Source organism: Salmo salar, chromosome 09 (assembly GCF_965601325.2).
Source record: "Salmo salar chromosome 09, fSalSal1, whole genome shotgun sequence".
Taxonomy (NCBI): Eukaryota; Metazoa; Chordata; class Actinopteri; order Salmoniformes; family Salmonidae; genus Salmo; species Salmo salar.
Genome location: NC_138299.1, coordinates 56564607 through 56586297, shown reverse-complemented (window position 1 = coordinate 56586297; position 21691 = coordinate 56564607).

Below are 21691 nucleotides of genomic sequence, written 5' to 3'. Positions count from 1 at the left end.
AGCTGAGGTCTTTATGATGTGGATCTGCCCTCAGCTTTAATGAGCGGTGGTCTTTCTGACGTGGATCTGCCCTGAGCTTTAATGAGCGGAGGTCTTTCTGATGTGGATCTGCCCTGAGCTTTAATGAGCGGAGGTCTTTATGACGTGGATCTGCCCTCAGCTTTAATGAGCGGAGGTCTTTATGACGTGGATCTGCCCTGAGCTTTAATGGACAGAGATCTTTAAGACGTGGATCTGCCCTGAGCTTTAATGAGCAGAGGTCTTTATGACGTGGATCTGCCCTGAGCTTTAATGAGCAGAGGTCTTTATGACGTGGATCTGCCCTGAGCTTTAATGAGCGGAGGTCTTTCTGATGTGGATCTGCCCTGAGCTTTAATGAGCGGAGGTCTTTATGTCGTGGATCTGCCCTGAGCTTTAATGAGCAGAGGTCTTTATGACGTGGATCTGCCCTGAGCTTTAATGAGCTGAGGTCTTTATGACGTGGATCTGTCCTGAGCTTTAATGAGCTGAGGTCTTTATGACGTGGATCTGCCCTGAGCTTTAATGAGCAGAGGTCTTTATGACGTGGATCTACCATGAGCTTTAATGAGCGGAGGTCTTTATGACGTGGATCTGCCCTGAGCTTTAATGAGCAGAGGTCTTTATGACGTGGATCTGCCCTGAGCTTTAATGAGCGGAGGTCTTTCTGACGTGGATATGCCCTGAGCTTTAATGAGCAGAGGTCTTTATGACGTGGATCTGCCCTGAGCTTTAATGAGCGGAGGTCTTTCTGACGTGGATCTGCCCTGAGCTTTAATGAGCAGAGGTCTTTATGACGTGGATCTGCCCTGTGCTTTAATGAGCTGAGGTCTTTATGACGTGGATCTGTCCTGAGCTTTAATGAGCTGAGGTCTTTATGATGTGGATCTGCCCTGAGCTTTAATGAGCAGAGGTCTTTATGACGTGGATCTGCCCTGAGCTTTAATGAGCGGAGGTCTTTCTGACGTGGATCTGCCCTGAGCTTTAATGAGCGGAGGTCTTTCTGACGTGGATCTGCCCTTAGCTTTAATGAGCAGATGTCTTTCTGACGTGGATCTGCCCTGAGCTTTAATGAGCGGAGGTCTTTATGACGTGGATCTGCCCTGAGCTTTAATGAGCGGAGTTCTTTATGACGTGGATCTGCCCTGAGCTTTAATGAGCGGAGGTCTTTATGACGTGGATCTGCCCTCAGCTTTAATGAGCGGAGGTCTTTATGACGTGGATCTGCCCTGAGCTTTAATGAGCGGAGGTCTTTATGACGTGGATCTGCCCTGAGCTTTAATGAGCAGAGGTCTTTATGACGTGGATCTGCCCTGAGCTTTAATGAGCGGAGGTCTTTCTGACGTGGATCTGCCCTGAGCTTTAATGAGCAGAGGTCTTTATGACGTGGATCTGCCCTGAGCTTTAATGAGCAGAGGTCTTTATGACGTGGATCTGCCCTGAGCTTTAATGAGCGGAGGTCTTTCTGACGTGGATCTGCCCTGAGCTTTAATGAGCAGAGGTCTTTATGACGTGGATCTGCCCTGAGCTTTAATGAGCAGAGGTCTTTATGACGTGGATCTGCCCTGAGCTTTAATGAGCTGAGGTCTTTATGACGTGGATCTGTCCTGAGCTTTAATTAGCTGAGGTCTTTATGACGTTGATCTGCCCTGAGCTTTAATGAGCAGAGGTCTTTATGTCGTGGATCTACCATGAGCTTTAATGAGCGGAGGACTTTATGACGTGGCTCTGCCCTGAGCTTTAATGAGCGGAGTTCTTTATGACGTGGATCTACCCTGAGCTTTAATGAGCGGAGGTCTTTCTGACGTGGATCTGCCCTGAGCTTTAATGAGCGGAGGTCTTTCTGACGTGGATCTGCCCTGAGCTTTAATGGAGCGGAGATCTTTTAGACGTAGATCTGCCCTGAGCTTTAATGAGCGGAGTTCTTTATGACGTGGATCTGCCCTGAGCTTTAATGAGCGGAGGTCTTTATGACGTGGATCTGCACTCAGCTTTAATGAGCGGAGGTCTTTATGACGTGGATCTGCACTGAGCTTTAATGAGCGGAGGTCTTTATGACGTGGATCTGCCCTGAGCTTTAATGAGCAGAGGTCTTTATGACGTGGATCTGCCCTGAGCTTTAATGAGCGGAGGTCTTTCTGACGTGGATATGCCCTGAGCTTTAATGAGTAGAGGTCTTTATGACGTGGATCTGCCCTGAGCTTTAATGAGCGGAGGTCTTTCTGACGTGGATCTGCCCTGAGCTTTAATGAGCAGAGGTCTTTATGACGTGGATCTTTCCTGTGCTTTAATGAGCTGAGGTCTTTATGACGTGGATCTGTCCTGAGCTTTAATGAGCTGAGGTCTTTATGACGTGGATCTGCCCTGAGCTTTAATGAGCAGAGGTCTTTATGACGTGGATCTGCCCTGAGCTTTAATGAGCGGAGGTCTTTCTGACGTGGATCTGCCCTGAGCTTTAATGAGCGGAGGTCTTTCTGACGTGGATCTGCCTTGAGCTTTATTGAGCAGATGTCTTTCTGACGTGGATCTGCCCTGAGCTTTAATGAGCAGAGGTCTTTATGACGTGGATCTGCCCTGAGCTTTAATGAGCTGAGGTCTTCATGATGTGGATCTGGCCTGAGCTTTAATGAGCTGAGGTCTTTATGACGTGGATATGCCCTGAGCTTTAATGAGCGGAGGTCTTTATGACGTGGATCTGCCCTGAGCTTTAATGAGCAGAGGTCTTTATGACGTGGATCTGCCCTGAGCTTTAATGAGCTGAGGTCTTTATGACGTGGATCTGCCCTGAGCTTTAATGAGCGGAGGTCATTCTGACGTGGATCTGCCCTGAGCTTTAATGAGCCTAGGTCTTTATGACGTGGATCTGCCCTGAGCTTTAATGAGCAGAGGTCTTTATGACGTGGATCTGCCCTGAGCTTTAATGAGCAGAGGTCTTTATGACGTGGATCTGCCCTGAGCTTTAATGAGCGGAGGTCTTTATGGCGTGGATCTGCCCTGAGCTTTAATGAGCGGAGGTCTTTATGACGTGGATCTGCCCTGAGCTTTAATGAGCAGAGGTCTTTATGACGTGGATCTGCCCTGAGCTTTAATGAGCTGAGGTCTTTATGACGTGGATCTGCCCTGAGCTTTAATGAGCGGAGGTCTTTCTGACGTGGATCTGCCCTGAGCTTTAATGAGCGGAGGTCTTTCTGACGTGGATCTGCCCTGAGCTTTAATGAGCGGAGGTCTTTATGACGTGGATCTGCCCTGAGCTTTAATGAGCGGAGGTCTTTATGACGTGGATCTGCCCTGAGCTTTAATGAGCAGAGGTCTTTATGACGTGGATCTGCCCTGAGCTTTAATGAGCTGAGGTCTTTCTGACGTGGATCTGCCCTGAGCTTTAATGAGCGGAGGTCTTTATGACGTGGATCTGCCCTGAGCTTTAATGAGCGGAGGTCTTTCTGACGTGGATCTGCCCTGAGCTTTAATGATCAGAGGTCTTTCTGACGTGGATCTGCCCTGAGCTTTAATGAGCGGAGGTCTTTCTGACGTGGATCTGCCCTGAGCTTTAATGAGCGGAGGTCTTTATGACGTGGATCTGCCCTGAGCTTTAATGAGCGGAGGTCTTTCTGACGTGGATCTGCCCTGAGCTTTAATGAGCGGAGGTCTTTATGTCGTGGATCTGCCCTGAGCTTTAATGAGCAGAGGTCTTTATGACGTGGATCTGCCCTGAGCTTTAATGAGCTGAGGTCTTTATGACGTGGATCTGTCCTGAGCTTTAATGAGCTGAGGTCTTTATGACGTGGATCTGCCCTGAGCTTTAATGAGCAGAGGTCTTTATGACGTGGATCTACCATGAGCTTTAATGAGCGGAGGTCTTTCTGACGTGGATCTGCCCTGAGCTTTAATGAGCAGAGGTCTTTATGACGTGGATCTGCCCTGAGCTTTAATGAGCGGAGGTCTTTCTGACGTGGATCTAACCTGAGCTTTAATGAGCGGAGGTCTTTCTGACGTGGATCTGCCCTGAGCTTTATTGAGCAGAGGTCTTTATGACGTGGATCTGCCCTGAGCTTTAATGAGCGGAGGTCTTTATGACGTGGATCTGCCCTGAGCTTTAATGAGCGGAGGTCTTTCTGACGTGGATCTGCCCTGAGCTTTAATGAGCAGAGGTCTTTCTGACGTGGATCTGTCCTGAGCTTTAATGAGCAGAGGTCTTTATGACGTGGATCTGCCCTGACCTTTAATGAGCTGAGGTCTTTATGATGTGGATCTGCCCTCAGCTTTAATGAGCGGTGGTCTTTCTGACGTGGATCTGCCCTGAGCTTTAATGAGCGGAGGTCTTTCTGATGTGGATCTGCCCTGAGCTTTAATGAGCGGAGGTCTTTATGACGTGGATCTGCCCTCAGCTTTAATGAGCGGAGGTCTTTATGACGTGGATCTGCCCTGAGCTTTAATGGACAGAGATCTTTAAGACGTGGATCTGCCCTGAGCTTTAATGAGCAGAGGTCTTTATGACGTGGATCTGCCCTGAGCTTTAATGAGCAGAGGTCTTTATGACGTGGATCTGCCCTGAGCTTTAATGAGCGGAGGTCTTTCTGACGTGGATCTGCCCTGAGCTTTAATGAGCGGAGGTCTTTATGTCGTGGATCTGCCCTGAGCTTTAATGAGCAGAGGTCTTTATGACGTGGATCTGCCCTGAGCTTTAATGAGCTGAGGTCTTTATGACGTGGATCTGTCCTGAGCTTTAATGAGCTGAGGTCTTTATGACGTGGATCTGCCCTGAGCTTTAATGAGCAGAGGTCTTTATGACGTGGATCTACCATGAGCTTTAATGAGCGGAGGTCTTTATGACGTGGATCTGCCCTGAGCTTTAATGAGCAGAGGTCTTTATGACGTGGATCTGCCCTGAGCTTTAATGAGCGGAGGTCTTTCTGACGTGGATATGCCCTGAGCTTTAATGAGCAGAGGTCTTTATGACGTGGATCTGCCCTGAGCTTTAATGAGCGGAGGTCTTTCTGACGTGGATCTGCCCTGAGCTTTAATGAGCAGAGGTCTTTATGACGTGGATCTGCCCTGTGCTTTAATGAGCTGAGGTCTTTATGACGTGGATCTGTCCTGAGCTTTAATGAGCTGAGGTCTTTATGACGTGGATCTGCCCTGAGCTTTAATGAGCAGAGGTCTTTATGACGTGGATCTGCCCTGAGCTTTAATGAGCGGAGGTCTTTCTGACGTGGATCTGCCCTGAGCTTTAATGAGCGGAGGTCTTTCTGACGTGGATCTGCCCTTAGCTTTAATGAGCAGATGTCTTTCTGACGTGGATCTGCCCTGAGCTTTAATGAGCGGAGGTCTTTATGACGTGGATCTGCCCTGAGCTTTAATGAGCGGAGTTCTTTATGACGTGGATCTGCCCTGAGCTTTAATGAGCGGAGGTCTTTATGACGTGGATCTGCCCTCAGCTTTAATGAGCGGAGGTCTTTATGACGTGGATCTGCCCTGAGCTTTAATGAGCGGAGGTCTTTATGACGTGGATCTGCCCTGAGCTTTAATGAGCAGAGGTCTTTATGACGTGGATCTGCCCTGAGCTTTAATGAGCGGAGGTCTTTCTGACGTGGATCTGCCCTGAGCTTTAATGAGCAGAGGTCTTTATGACGTGGATCTGCCCTGAGCTTTAATGAGCAGAGGTCTTTATGACGTGGATCTGCCCTGAGCTTTAATGAGCGGAGGTCTTTCTGACGTGGATCTGCCCTGAGCTTTAATGAGCAGAGGTCTTTATGACGTGGATCTGCCCTGAGCTTTAATGAGCAGAGGTCTTTATGACGTGGATCTGCCCTGAGCTTTAATGAGCTGAGGTCTTTATGACGTGGATCTGTCCTGAGCTTTAATTAGCTGAGGTCTTTATGACGTTGATCTGCCCTGAGCTTTAATGAGCAGAGGTCTTTATGTCGTGGATCTACCATGAGCTTTAATGAGCGGAGGACTTTATGACGTGGCTCTGCCCTGAGCTTTAATGAGCGGAGTTCTTTATGACGTGGATCTACCCTGAGCTTTAATGAGCGGAGGTCTTTCTGACGTGGATCTGCCCTGAGCTTTAATGAGCGGAGGTCTTTCTGACGTGGATCTGCCCTGAGCTTTAATGGACGGAGATCTTTTAGACGTAGATCTGCCCTGAGCTTTAATGAGCGGAGTTCTTTATGACGTGGATCTGCCCTGAGCTTTAATGAGCGGAGGTCTTTATGACGTGGATCTGCACTCAGCTTTAATGAGCGGAGGTCTTTATGACGTGGATCTGCACTGAGCTTTAATGAGCGGAGGTCTTTATGACGTGGATCTGCCCTGAGCTTTAATGAGCAGAGGTCTTTATGACGTGGATCTGCCCTGAGCTTTAATGAGCGGAGGTCTTTCTGACGTGGATATGCCCTGAGCTTTAATGAGTAGAGGTCTTTATGACGTGGATCTGCCCTGAGCTTTAATGAGCGGAGGTCTTTCTGACGTGGATCTGCCCTGAGCTTTAATGAGCAGAGGTCTTTATGACGTGGATCTTTCCTGTGCTTTAATGAGCTGAGGTCTTTATGACGTGGATCTGTCCTGAGCTTTAATGAGCTGAGGTCTTTATGACGTGGATCTGCCCTGAGCTTTAATGAGCAGAGGTCTTTATGACGTGGATCTGCCCTGAGCTTTAATGAGCGGAGGTCTTTCTGACGTGGATCTGCCCTGAGCTTTAATGAGCGGAGGTCTTTCTGACGTGGATCTGCCTTGAGCTTTAATGAGCTGAGGTCTTTATGACGTGGATATGCCCTGAGCTTTAATGAGCGGAGGTCTTTATGACGTGGATCTGCCCTGAGCTTTAATGAGCAGAGGTCTTTATGACGTGGATCTGCCCTGAGCTTTAATGAGCTGAGGTCTTTATGACGTGGATCTGCCCTGAGCTTTAATGAGCGGAGGTCATTCTGACGTGGATCTGCCCTGAGCTTTAATGAGCCTAGGTCTTTATGACGTGGATCTGCCCTGAGCTTTAATGAGCAGAGGTCTTTATGACGTGGATCTGCCCTGAGCTTTAATGAGCAGAGGTCTTTATGACGTGGATCTGCCCTGAGCTTTAATGAGCGGAGGTCTTTATGGCGTGGATCTGCCCTGAGCTTTAATGAGCGGAGGTCTTTATGACGTGGATCTGCCCTGAGCTTTAATGAGCAGAGGTCTTTATGACGTGGATCTGCCCTGAGCTTTAATGAGCTGAGGTCTTTATGACGTGGATCTGCCCTGAGCTTTAATGAGCGGAGGTCTTTCTGACGTGGATCTGCCCTGAGCTTTAATGAGCGGAGGTCTTTCTGACGTGGATCTGCCCTGAGCTTTAATTAGCTGAGGTCTTTATGACGTGGATCTGCCCTGAGTTTTAATGAGCAGCGATCTTTATGACGTGGATCTGCCCTGAGCTTTAATGAGCGGAGGTCTTTATGACGTGGATCTGCCCTGAGCTTTAATGAGCGGAGGTCTTTCTGACATGGATCTGCCCTGAGCTTTAATGAGCAGAGGACTTTCTGACGTGGATCTGCCCTGAGCTTTAATGAGCAGAGGTCTTTCTGACGTGGATCTGCCCTGAGCTTTAATGAGCGGAGGTCTTTATGACGTGGATCTGCCCTGAGCTTTAATGAGCGGAGTTCTTTATGATGTGGATCTGCCCTGAGCTTTAATGAGCGGAGGTCTTTCTGATGTGGATCTGCCCTGAGCTTTAATGAGCGGAGGTCTTTCTGACGTGGATCTGCCCTGAGCTTTAATGAGCAGAGGTCTTTCTGACGTGGATCTGTCCTGAGCTTTAATGAGCAGAGGTCTTTATGACGTGGATCTGCCCTGACCTTTAATGAGCTGAGGTATTTATGATGTGGATCTGCCCTCAGCTTTAATGAGCGAAGGTCTTTCTGACGTGGATCTGCCCTGAGCTTTAATGAGCGGAGGTCTTTCTGATGTGGATCTGCCCTGAGCTTTAATGAGCGGAGGTCTTTCTGACGTGGATCTGCCCTGAGCTTTAATGAGCGGAGGTCTTTCTGACGTGGATCTGCCCTGAGCTTTAATGAGCGGAGGTCTTTATGACGTGGATCTGCCCTCAGCTTTAATGAGCGGAGGTCTTTATGACGTGGATCTGCCCTGAGCTTTAATGGACAGAGATCTTTAAGACGTGGATCTGCCCTGAGCTTTAATGAGCAGAGGTCTTTATGTCGTGGATCTGCCCTGAGCTTTAATGAGCGGAGGTCTTTCTGACGTGGATCTGCCCTGAGCTTTAATGAGCGGAGGTCTTCATGACGTGGATCTGCCCTGAGCTTTAATGAGCGGAGGTCTTTCTGACGTGGATCTGCCCTGAGCTTTAATGAGCGGAGGTCTTTATGACGTGGATCTGCCCTGAGCTTTAATGAGCGGAGGTCTTTCTGACGTGGATCTGCCCTGAGCTTTAATGAGCGGAGGTCTTTCTGACGTGGATCTGCCCTGAGCTTTAATGAGCGGAGGTCTTTCTGACGTGGATCTGCCCTGAGCTTTAATGAGCGGAGGTCTTTATGACGTGGATCTGCCCTGAGCTTTAATGAGCGGAGGTCTTTATGACGTGGATCTGCCCTGAGCTTTAATGAGCAGAGGTCTTTATGACGTGGATCTGCCCTGAGCTTTAATGAGCTGAGGTCTTTCTGACGTGGATCTGCCCTGAGCTTTAATGAGCGGAGGTCTTTATGACGTGGATCTGCCCTGAGCTTTAATGAGCGGAGGTCTTTCTGACGTGGTTCTGCCCTGAGCTTTAATGATCAGAAGTCTTTCTGACGTGGATCTGCCCTGAGCTTTAATGAGCGGAGGTCTTTCTGACGTGGATCTGCCCTGAGCTTTAATGAGCGGAGGTCTTTATGACGTGGATCTGCCCTGAGCTTTAATGAGCGGAGGTCTTTCTGACGTGGATCTGCCCTGAGCTTTAATGAGCGGAGGTCTTTATGTCGTGGATCTGCCCTGAGCTTTAATGAGCAGAGGTCTTTATGACGTGGATCTGCCCTGAGCTTTAATGAGCTGAGGTCTTTATGACGTGGATCTGTCCTGAGCTTTAATGAGCTGAGGTCTTTATGACGTGGATCTGCCCTGAGCTTTAATGAGCAGAGGTCTTTATGACGTGGATCTACCATGAGCTTTAATGAGCGGAGGTCTTTCTGACGTGGATCTGCCCTGAGCTTTAATGAGCAGAGGTCTTTATGACGTGGATCTGCCCTGAGCTTTAATGAGCGGAGGTCTTTCTGACGTGGATCTAACCTGAGCTTTAATGAGCGGAGGTCTTTCTGACGTGGATCTGCCCTGAGCTTTATTGAGCAGAGGTCTTTATGACGTGGATCTGCCCTGAGCTTTAATGAGCGGAGGTCTTTATGACGTGGATCTGCCCTGAGCTTTAATGGACGGAGATCTTTAAGACGTGGATCTGCCCTGAGCTTTAATGAGCAGAGGTCTTTATGACGTGGATCTGCCCTGAGCTTTAATGAGCTGAGGTCTTTATGACGTTGATCTGCCCTGAGCTTTAATGAGCAGAGGTCTTTATGTCGTGGATCTACCATGAGCTTTAATGAGCAGAGGTCTTTATGACGTGGATCTGCCCTGAGCTTTAATGAGCGGAGGTCTTTCTGACGTGGATATGCCCTGAGCTTTAATGAGCAGAGGTCTTTATGACGTGGATCTGCCCTGAGCTTTAATGAGCGGAGGTCTTTCTGACGTGGATCTGCCCTGAGCTTTAATGAGCAGAGGTCTTTATGACGTGGATCTGCCCTGTGCTTTAATGAGCTGAGGTCTTTATGACGTGGATCTGTCCTGAGCTTTAATGAGCTGAGGTCTTTATGACGTGGATCTGCCCTGAGCTTTAATGAGCAGAGGTCTTTATGACGTGGATCTGCCCTGAGCTTTAATGAGCGGAGGTCTTTCTGACGTGGATCTGCCCTGAGCTTTAATGAGCGGAGGTCTTTCTGACGTGGATCTGCCCTGAGCTTTAATGAGCGGAGGTCTTTATGACGTGGATCTGCCCTCAGCTTTAATGAGCGGAGGTCTTTATGACATGGATCTGCTATGAGCTTTAATGAGCGGAGGTCTTTATGACGTGGATCTGCCCTGAGCTTTAATGAGCGGAGGTCTTTCTGACGTGGATCTGCCTTGAGCTTTATTGAGCAGAGGTCTTTCTGACGTGGATCTGCCCTGAGCTTTAATGAGCAGAGGTCTTTATGACGTGGATCTGCCCTGAGCTTTAATGAGCTGAGGTCTTTATGATGTGGATCTGGCCTGAGCTTTAATGAGCTGAGGTCTTTATGACGTGGATATGCCCTGAGCTTTAATGAGCGGAGGTCTTTATGACGTGGATCTGCCCTGAGCTTTAATGAGCAGAGGTCTTTATGACGTGGATCTGCCCTGAGCTTTAATGAGCTGAGGTCTTTATGACGTGGATCTGCCCTGAGCTTTAATGAGCGGAGGTCATTCTGACGTGGATCTGCCCTGAGCTTTAATGAGCCTAGGTCTTTATGACGTGGATCTGCCCTGAGCTTTAATGAGCAGAGGTCTTTATGACGTGGATCTGCCCTGAGCTTTAATGAGCAGAGGTCTTTATGACGTGGATCTGCCCTGAGCTTTAATGAGCGGAGGTCTTTATGGCGTGGATCTGCCCTGAGCTTTAATGAGCGGAGGTCTTTATGACGTGGATCTGCCCTGAGCTTTAATGAGCAGAGGTCTTTATGACGTGGATCTGCCCTGAGCTTTAATGAGCGGAGGTCTTTCTGACGTGGATATGCCCTGAGCTTTAATGAGCAGAGGTCTTTATGACGTGGATCTGCCCTGAGCTTTAATGAGCGGAGGTCTTTCTGACGTGGATCTGCCCTGAGCTTTAATGAGCAGAGGTCTTTATGACGTGGATCTGCCCTGTGCTTTAATGAGCTGAGGTCTTTATGACGTGGATCTGTCCTGAGCTTTAATGAGCTGAGGTCTTTATGACGTGGATCTGCCCTGAGCTTTAATGAGCAGAGGTCTTTCTGACGTGGATCTGCCCTGAGCTTTAATGAGCGGAGGTCTTTCTGACGTGGATCTGCCCTGAGCTTTAATGAGCGGAGGTCTTTATGACGTGGATCTGCCCTCAGCTTTAATGAGCGGAGGACTTTATGACATGGATCTGCTATGAGCTTTAATGAGCGGAGGTCTTTATGACGTGGATCTGCCCTGAGCTTTAATGAGCGGAGGTCTTTCTGACGTGGATCTGCCTTGAGCTTTATTGAGCAGAGGTCTTTCTGACGTGGATCTGCCCTGAGCTTTAATGAGCAGAGGTCTTTATGACGTGGATCTGCCCTGAGCTTTAATGAGCTGAGGTCTTTATGATGTGGATCTGGCCTGAGCTTTAATGAGCTGAGGTCTTTATGACGTGGATATGCCCTGAGCTTTAATGAGCGGAGGTCTTTATGACGTGGATCTGCCCTGAGCTTTAATGAGCAGAGGTCTTTATGACGTGGATCTGCCCTGAGCTTTAATGAGCTGAGGTCTTTATGACGTGGATCTGCCCTGAGCTTTAATGAGCGGAGGTCATTCTGACGTGGATCTGCCCTGAGCTTTAATGAGCCTAGGTCTTTATGACGTGGATCTGCCCTGAGCTTTAATGAGCAGAGGTCTTTATGACGTGGATCTGCCCTGAGCTTTAATGAGCAGAGGTCTTTATGACGTGGATCTGCCCTGAGCTTTAATGAGCGGAGGTCTTTATGGCGTGGATCTGCCCTGAGCTTTAATGAGCGGAGGTCTTTATGACGTGGATCTGCCCTGAGCTTTAATGAGCAGAGGTCTTTATGACGTGGATCTGCCCTGAGCTTTAATGAGCTGAGGTCTTTATGACGTGGATCTGCCCTGAGCTTTAATGAGCGGAGGTCTTTCTGACGTGGATCTGCCCTGAGCTTTAATGAGCGGAGGTCTTTCTGACGTGGATCTGCCCTGAGCTTTAATGAGCTGAGGTCTTTATGACGTGGATCTGCCCTGAGCTTTAATGAGCAGCGATCTTTATGACGTGGATCTGCCCTGAGCTTTAATGAGCGGAGGTCTTTATGACGTGGATCTGCCCTGAGCTTTAATGAGCGGAGGTCTTTCTGACGTGGATCTGCCCTGAGCTTTAATGAGCAGAGGACTTTCTGACGTGGATCTGCCCTGAGCTTTAATGAGCAGAGGTCTTTCTGACGTGGATCTGCCCTGAGCTTTAATGAGCGGAGGTCTTTATGACGTGGATCTGCCCTGAGCTTTAATGAGCGGAGTTCTTTATGATGTGGATCTGCCCTGAGCTTTAATGAGCGGAGGTCTTTCTGATGTGGATCTGCCCTGAGCTTTAATGAGCGGAGGTCTTTCTGACGTGGATCTGCCCTGAGCTTTAATGAGCGGAGGTCTTTCTGACGTGGATCTGCCCTGAGCTTTAATGAGCGGAGGTCTTTCTGATGTGGATCTGCCCTGAGCTTTAATGAGCGGAGGTCTTTCTGACGTGGATCTGCCCTGAGCTTTAATGAGCGGAGGTCTTTCTGACGTGGATCTGCCCTGAGCTTTAATGAGCGGAGGTCTTTATGACGTGGATCTGCCCTCAGCTTTAATGAGCGGAGGTCTTTATGACGTGGATCTGCCCTGAGCTTTAATGGACAGAGATCTTTAAGACGTGGATCTGCCCTGAGCTTTAATGAGCAGAGGTCTTTATGACGTGGATCTGCCCTGAGCTTTAATGAGCGGAGGTCTTTCTGACGTGGATCTGCCCTGAGCTTTAATGAGCGGAGGTCTTCATGACGTGGATCTGCCCTGAGCTTTAATGAGCGGAGGTCTTTCTGACGTGGATCTGCCCTGAGCTTTAATGAGCGGAGGTCTTTATGACGTGGATCTGCCCTGAGCTTTAATGAGCGGAGGTCTTTCTGACGTGGATCTGCCCTGAGCTTTAATGAGCAGAGGACTTTCTGACGTGGATCTGCCCTGAGCTTTAATGAGCAGAGGTCTTTCTGACGTGGATCTGCCCTGAGCTTTAATGAGCGGAGGTCTTTATGACGTGGATCTGCCCTGAGCTTTAATGAGCGGAGTTCTTTATGATGTGGATCTGCCCTGAGCTTTAATGAGCGGAGGTCTTTCTGATGTGGATCTGCCCTGAGCTTTAATGAGCGGAGGTCTTTCTGACGTGGATCTGCCCTGAGCTTTAATGAGCAGAGGTCTTTCTGACGTGGATCTGTCCTGAGCTATAATGAGCAGAGGTCTTTATGACGTGGATCTGCCCTGACCTTTAACGAGCTGAGGTCTTTATGATGTGGATCTGCCCTCAGCTTTAATGAGCGGAGGTCTTTCTGACGTGGATCTGCCCTGAGCTTTAATGAGCGGAGGTCTTTCTGATGTGGATCTGCCCTGAGCTTTAATGAGCGGAGGTCTTTCTGACGTGGATCTGCCCTGAGCTTTAATGAGCGGAGGTCTTTCTGACGTGGATCTGCCCTGAGCTTTAATGAGCGGAGGTCTTTATGACGTGGATCTGCCCTCAGCTTTAATGAGCGGAGGTCTTTATGACGTGGATCTGCCCTGAGCTTTAATGGACAGAGATCTTTAAGACGTGGATCTGCCCTGAGCTTTAATGAGCGGAGGTCTTTATGACGTGGATCTGCCCTGAGCTTTAATGAGCGGAGGTCTTTCTGACGTGGATCTGCCCTGAGCTTTAATGAGCGGAGGTCTTCATGACGTGGATCTGCCCTGAGCTTTAATGAGCGGAGGTCTTTCTGACGTGGATCTGCCCTGAGCTTTAATGAGCGGAGGTCTTTATGACGTGGATCTGCCCTGAGCTTTAATGAGCGGAGGTCTTTCTGACGTGGATCTGCCCTGAGCTTTAATGAGCGGAGGTCTTTCTGACGTGGATCTGCCCTGAGCTTTAATGAGCGGAGGTCTTTATGACGTGGATCTGCCCTGAGCTTTAATGAGCGGAGGTCTTTATGACGTGGATCTGCCCTGAGCTTTAATGAGCAGAGGTCTTTATGACGTGGATCTGCCCTGAGCTTTAATGAGCTGAGGTCTTTCTGACGTGGATCTGCCCTGAGCTTTAATGAGCGGAGGTCTTTATGACGTGGATCTGCCCTGAGCTTTAATGAGCGGAGGTCTTTCTGACGTGGATCTGCCCTGAGCTTTAATGATCAGAGGTCTTTCTGACGTGGATCTGCCCTGAGCTTTAATGAGCGGAGGTCTTTCTGACGTGGATCTGCCCTGAGCTTTAATGAGCGGAGGTCTTTATGACGTGGATCTGCCCTGAGCTTTAATGAGCGGAGGTCTTTCTGACGTGGATCTGCCCTGAGCTTTAATGAGCGGAGGTCTTTATGTCGTGGATCTGCCCTGAGCTTTAATGAGCAGAGGTCTTTATGACGTGGATCTGCCCTGAGCTTTAATGAGCTGAGGTCTTTATGACGTGGATCTGTACTGAGCTTTAATGAGCTGAGGTCTTTATGACGTGGATCTGCCCTGAGCTTTAATGAGCAGAGGTCTTTATGACGTGGATCTACCATGAGCTTTAATGAGCGGAGGTCTTTCTGACGTGGATCTGCCCTGAGCTTTAATGAGCAGAGGTCTTTATGATGTGGATCTGCCCTGAGCTTTAATGAGCGGAGGTCTTTCTGACGTGGATCTAACCTGAGCTTTAATGAGCGGAGGTCTTTCTGACGTGGATCTGCCCTGAGCTTTATTGAGCAGAGGTCTTTATGACGTGGATCTGCCCTGAGCTTTAATGAGCGGAGGTCTTTATGACGTGGATCTGCCCTGAGCTTTAATGGACGGAGATCTTTAAGACGTGGATCTGCCCTGAGCTTTAATGAGCAGAGGTCTTTATGACGTGGATCTGCCCTGAGCTTTAATGAGCTGAGGTCTTTATGACGTTGATCTGCCCTGAGCTTTAATGAGCAGAGGTCTTTATGTCGTGGATCTACCATGAGCTTTAATGAGCGGAGGACTTTATGACGTGGCTCTGCCCTGAGCTTTAATGAGCGGAGTTCTTTATGACGTGGATCTACCCTGAGCTTTAATGAGCGGAGGTCTTTCTGACGTGGATCTGCCCTGAGCTTTAATGAGCGGAGGTCTTTCTGACGTGGATCTGCCCTGAGCTTTAATGGACGGAGATCTTTTAGACGTAGATCTGCCCTGAGCTTTAATGAGGTGAGTTCTTTATGACGTGGATCTGCCCTGAGCTTTAATGAGCGGAGGTCTTTATGACGTGGATCTGCACTCAGCTTTAATGAGCGGAGGTCTTTATGACGTGGATCTGCACTGAGCTTTAATGAGCGGAGGTCTTTATGACGTGGATCTGCCCTGAGCTTTAATGAGCAGAGGTCTTTATGACGTGGATCTGCCCTGAGCTTTAATGAGCGGAGGTCTTTCTGACGTGGATATGCCCTGAGCTTTAATGAGCAGAGGTCTTTATGACGTGGATCTGCCCTGAGCTTTAATGAGCGGAGGTCTTTCTGACGTGGATCTGCCCTGAGCTTTAATGAGCAGAGGTCTTTATGACGTGGATCTGCCCTGTGCTTTAATGAGCTGAGGTCTTTATGACGTGGATCTGTCCTGAGCTTTAATGAGCTGAGGTCTTTATGACGTGGATCTGCCCTGAGCTTTAATGAGCAGAGGTCTTTATGACGTGGATCTGCCCTGAGCTTTAATGAGCGGAGGTCTTTCTGACGTGGATCTGCCCTGAGCTTTAATGAGCGGAGGTCTTTCTGACGTGGATCTGCCCTGAGCTTTAATGAGCTGAGGTCTTTATGCCGTGGATCTGCCCTCAGCTTTAATGAGCGGAGGTCTTTATGACATGGATCTGCTATGAGCTTTAATGAGCGGAGGTCTTTATGACGTGGATCTGCCCTGAGCTTTAATGAGCGGAGGTCTTTCTGACGTGGATCTGCCTTGAGCTTTATTGAGCAGAGGTCTTTCTGACGTGGATCTGCCCTGAGCTTTAATGAGCAGAGGTCTTTATGACGTGGATCTGCCCTGAGCTTTAATGAGCAGAGGTCTTTATGACGTGGATCTGCCCTGAGCTTTAATGAGCGGAGGTCTTTATGGCGTGGATCTGCCCTGAGCTTTAATGAGCTGAGGACTTTATGACGTGGATCTGCCCTGAGCTTTAATGAGCGGAGGTCTTTCTGACGTGGATCTGCCCTGAGCTTTAATGAGCGGAGGTCTTTCTGACGTGGATCTGCCCTGAGCTTTAATGAGCTGAGGTCTTTATGACGTGGATCTGCCCTGAGCTTTAATGAGCAGCGATCTTTATGACGTGGATCTGCCCTGAGCTTTAATGAGCGGAGGTCTTCATGACGTGGATCTGCCCTGAGCTTTAATGAGCGGAGGTCTTTCTGACGTGGATCTGCCCTGAGCTTTAATGAGCAGAGGACTTTCTGACGTGGATCTGCCCTGAGCTTTAATGAGCAGAGGTCTTTCTGACGTGGATCTGCCCTGAGCTTTAATGAGCGGAGGTCTTTATGACGTGGATCTGCCCTGAGCTTTAATGAGCGGAGTTCTTTATGATGTGGATCTGCCCTGAGCTTTAATGAGCGGAGGTCTTTCTGATGTGGATCTGCCCTGAGCTTTAATGAGCGGAGGTCTTTCTGACGTGGATCTGCCCTGAGCTTTAATGAGCAGAGGTCTTTCTGACGTGGATCTGTCCTGAGCTTTAATGAGCAGAGGTCTTTATGACGTGGATCTGCCCTGACCTTTAATGAGCTGAGGTCTTTATGATGTGGATCTGCCCTCAGCTTTAATGACCGGTGGTCTTTCTGACGTGGATCTGCCCTGAGCTTTAATGAGCGGAGGTCTTTCTGATGTGGATCTGCCCTGAGCTTTAATGAGCGGAGGTCTTTATGACGTGGATCTGCCCTCAGCTTTAATGAGCGGAGGTCTTTATGACGTGGATCTGCCCTGAGCTTTAATGGACAGAGATCTTTAAGACGTGGATCTGCCCTGAGCTTTAATGAGCAGAGGTCTTTATGACGTGGATCTGCCCTGAGCTTTAATGAGCAGAGGTCTTTATGACGTGGATCTGCCCTGAGCTTTTATGAGCGGAGGTCTTTCTGACGTGGATCTGCCCTGAGCTTTAATGAGCGGAGGTCTTTATGTCGTGGATCTGCCCTGAGCTTTAATGAGCAGAGGTCTTTATGACGTGGATCTGCCCTGAGCTTTAATGAGCTGAGGTCTTTATGACGTGGATCTGTCCTGAGCTTTAATGAGCTGAGGTCTTTATGACGTGGATCTGCCCTGAGCTTTAATGAGCAGAGGTCTTTATGACGTGGATCTACCATGAGCTTTAATGAGCGGAGGTCTTTCTGACGTGGATCTGCCCTGAGCTTTAATGAGCAGAGGTCTTTATGACGTGGATCTGCCCTGAGCTTTAATGAGCGGAGGTCTTTCTGACGTGGATCTGCCCTGAGCTTTATTGAGCAGAGGTCTTTATGACGTGGATCTGCCCTGAGCTTTAATGAGCGGAGGTCTTTATGACGTGGATCTGCCCTGAGCTTTAATGGACGGAGATCTTTAAGACGTGGATCTGCCCTGAGCTTTAATGAGCAGAGGTCTTTATGACGTGGATCTGCCCTGAGCTTTAATGAGCTGAGGTCTTTATGATGTTGATCTGCCCTGAGCTTTAATGAGCAGAGGTCTTTATGTCGTGGATCTACCATGAGCTTTAATGAGCGGAGGACTTTATGACGTGGCTCTGCCCTGAGCTTTAATGAGCGGAGTTCTTTATGACGTGGATCTACCCTGAGCTTTAATGAGCGGAGGTCTTTCTGACGTGGATCTGCCCTGAGCTTTAATGAGCGGAGGTCTTTCTGACGTGGATCTGCCCTGAGCTTTAATGGACGGAGATCTTTTAGACGTAGATCTGCCCTGAGCTTTAATGAGCGGAGTTCTTTATGACGTGGATCTGCCCTGAGCTTTAATGAGCGGAGGTCTTTATGATGTGGATCTGCACTCAGCTTTAATGAGCGGAGGTCTTTATGACGTGGATCTGCACTGAGCTTTAATGAGCGGAGGTCTTTATGACGTGGATCTGCCCTGAGCTTTAATGAGCAGAGGTCTTTATGACGTGGATCTGCCCTGAGCTTTAATGAGCGGAGGTCTTTCTGACGTGGATATGCCCTGAGCTTTAATGAGCAGAGGTCTTTATGACGTGGATCTGCCCTGAGCTTTAATGAGCGGAGGTCTTTCTGACGTGGATCTGCCCTGAGCTTTAATGAGCAGAGGTCTTTATGACGTGGATCTGCCCTGTGCTTTAATGAGCTGAGGTCTTTATGACGTGGATCTGTCCTGAGCTTTAACCTGTTGGGTCTAGGGGGCAGCATTTGCACGTCTGGATAAAAAAAATATACCCGATTTAATCTGGTTACTAATCCTACCCAGTAACTAGAATATGCATATACTTATTATATATGGATAGAAAACACTCTAAAGTTTCCAAAACTGTTTGAATGGTGTCTGTGAGTATAACAGAACTCATTTGGCAGGCAAAACCCTGAGACATTTTCTGACAGGAAGTGGATACCTGATGTGTTGTATTGATTTTAAACCTATCCCATTGAAAAACACAGGGGTTTAGGAATATTTTGGCACTTCCTATTGCTTCCACTAGATGTCACCAGCCTTTACAAAGTGTTTTGAGTCTTCTGGAGGGAGATCTGACCGAACAAGAGCCATGGAACGGTGATGTCCCATTAGACACCTGGCGCGCTACTTCATGTTGGGTACCCTCGTTCCAATACGTTATAAAAGGCTATGCATTCGTCCACCTTGAATATTATTCATGTTCTGGTTAAAAAAGGCCCTAATGATTTATGCTATACAACGTTTGACATGTTTGAACGAACGGAAATATATTTTTTCCCCTCGTTCATGACGAGAAGTCCGGCTGGCTTACATCATGTGCTAACGAGACGGAGATTTTTGGACATAAATGATGAGCTTTTTTGAACAAAACTACATTCGTTATGGACCTGTGATACCTGGAAGTGACATCTGATGAAGAGAATCAAAGGTAATGGATTATTTACATAGTATTTTCGATTTTAGATCTCCCCAACATGACGTCTAGTCTGTATCGCAACGCGTATTTTTCTGGGCACAGTGCTCAGATTATTGCAAAGTGTGATTTCCCAGTAAGGTTATTTTTAAATCTGGCAAGTTGATTGCGTTCAAAAGATGTAAATCTATAATTCTTTAAATGACAATATAATATTTTACCAATGTTTTCTAATTTTAATTATTTAATTTGTGACGCTGACTTGACTGCCGGTTATTGGAGGGAAACGATTTCCTCAACATCAATGCCATAGTAAAACGCTGTTTTTGTATATAAATATGAACTTGATAGAACTAAAAATGCATGCATTGTCTAACATAATGTCCTAGGAGTGTCATCTGATGGAGATTGTAAAAGGTTAGTGTATCATTTTAGCTGGTTTTATGGTTTTGGTGACCCTGTCTTTGACTTGACAAAACATTACACACAACTCTTGTAAATGTACTGTCCTAACATACTCTAAATTTATGCTTTCGCCGTAAAACCTTTTTGAAATCGTAAAACGTGGTTAGATTAAGGAGATGTTTATCTTTCAAATGGTGTAACATAGTTGTATTTTTGAAAAATTTGAATTTTGACATTTATTTGGATTCAAATTTGCCGCTCTTGAAATGCACCTGCTGTTGATGGAGTGCACCACAGGTGGCACGCTAGCGTCCCACCTAGCCCCAAGTTAATGAGCTGAGGTCTTTATGACGTGGATCTGCCCTGAGCTTTAATGAGCAGAGGTCTTTATGACGTGGATCTGCCCTGAGCTTTAATGAGCGGAGGTCTTTCTGACGTGGATCTGCCCTGAGCTTTAATGAGCGGAGGTCTTTCTGACGTGGATCTGCCCTGAGCTTTAATGAGCGGAGGTCTTTATGACGTGGATCTGCCCTCAGCTTTAATGAGCGGAGGTCTTTATGACATGGATCTGCTATGTGCTTTAATGAGCGGAGGTCTTTATGACGTGGATCTGCCCTGAGCTTTAATGAGCGGAGGTCTTTCTGACGTGGATCTGCCTTGAGCTTTATTGAGCAGAGGTCTTTCTGACGTGGATCTGCCCTGAGCTTTAATGAGCAGAGGTCTTTATGACGTGGATCTGCCCTGAGCTTTAATGAGCTGAGGTCTTTATGATGTGGATCTGGCCTGAGCTTTAATGAGCTGAGGTCTTTATGACGTGGATATGCCCTGAGCTTTAATGAGCGGAGGTCTTTATGACGTGGATCTGCCCTGAGCTTTAATGAGCAGAGGTCTTTATGACGTGGATCTGCCCTGAGCTTTAATGAGCTGAGGTCTTTATGACGTGGATCTGCCCTGAGCTTTAATGAGCGGAGGTCATTCTGACGTGGATCTGCCCTGAGCTTTAATGAGCCTAGGTCTTTATGACGTGGATCTGCCCTGAGCTTTAATGAGCAGAGGTCTTTATGACGTGGATCTGCCCTGAGCTTTAATGAGCAGAGGTCTTTATGACGTGGATCTGCCCTGAGCTTTAATGAGCGGAGGTCTTTATGACGTGGATCTGCCCTGAGCTTTAATGAGCAGAGGTCTTTATGACGTGGATCTGCCCTGAGCTTTAATGAGCAGAGGTCTTTATGACATGGATCTGCCCTGAGCTTTAATGAGCGGAGGTCTTTATGGCGTGGATCTGCCCTGAGCTTTAATGAGCGGAGGTCTTTATGATGTGGATCTGCCCTGAGCTTTAATGAGCAGAGGTCTTTATGACGTGGATCTGCCCTGAGCTTTAATGAGCTGAGGTCTTTATGACGTGGATCTGCCCTGAGCTTTAATGAGCGGAGGTCTTTCTGACGTGGATCTGCCCTGAGCTTTAATGAGCGGAGGTCTTTCTAAGTGGATCTGCCCTGAGCTTTAATGAGCTGAGGTCTTTATGACGTGGATCTGCCCTGAGCTTTAATGAGCAGCGATCTTTATGACGTGGATCTGCCCTGAGCTTTAATGAGCGGAGGTCTTTATGACGTGGATCTGCCCTGAGCTTTAATGAGCGGAGGTCTTTCTGACGTGGATCTGCCCTGAGCTTTAATGAGCAGAGGACTTTCTGACGTGGATCTGCCCTGAGCTTTAATGAGCAGAGGTCTTTCTGACGTGGATCTGCCCTGAGCTTTAATGAGCGGAGGTCTTTATGACGTGGATCTGCCCTGAGCTTTAATGAGCGGAGTTCTTTATGATGTGGATCTGCCCTGAGCTTTAATGAGCGGAGGTCTTTCTGATGTGGATCTGCCCTGAGCTTTAATGAGCGGAGGTCTTTCTGACGTGGATCTGCCCTGAGCTTTAATGAGCAGAGGTCTTTCTGACGTGGATCTGTCCTGAGCTTTAATGAGCAGAGGTCTTTATGACGTGGATCTGCCCTGACCTTTAATGAGCTGAGGTCTTTATGATGTGGATCTGCCCTCAGCTTTAATGAGCGGAGGTCTTTCTGACGTGGATCTGCCCTGAGCTTTAATGAGCGGAGGTCTTTCTGATGTGGATCTGCCCTGAGCTTTAATGAGCGGAGGTCTTTCTGACGTGGATCTGCCCTGAGCTTTAATGAGCGGAGGTCTTTCTGACGTGGATCTGCCCTGAGCTTTAATGAGCGGAGGTCTTTATGACGTGGATCTGCCCTCAGCTTTAATGAGCGGAGGTCTT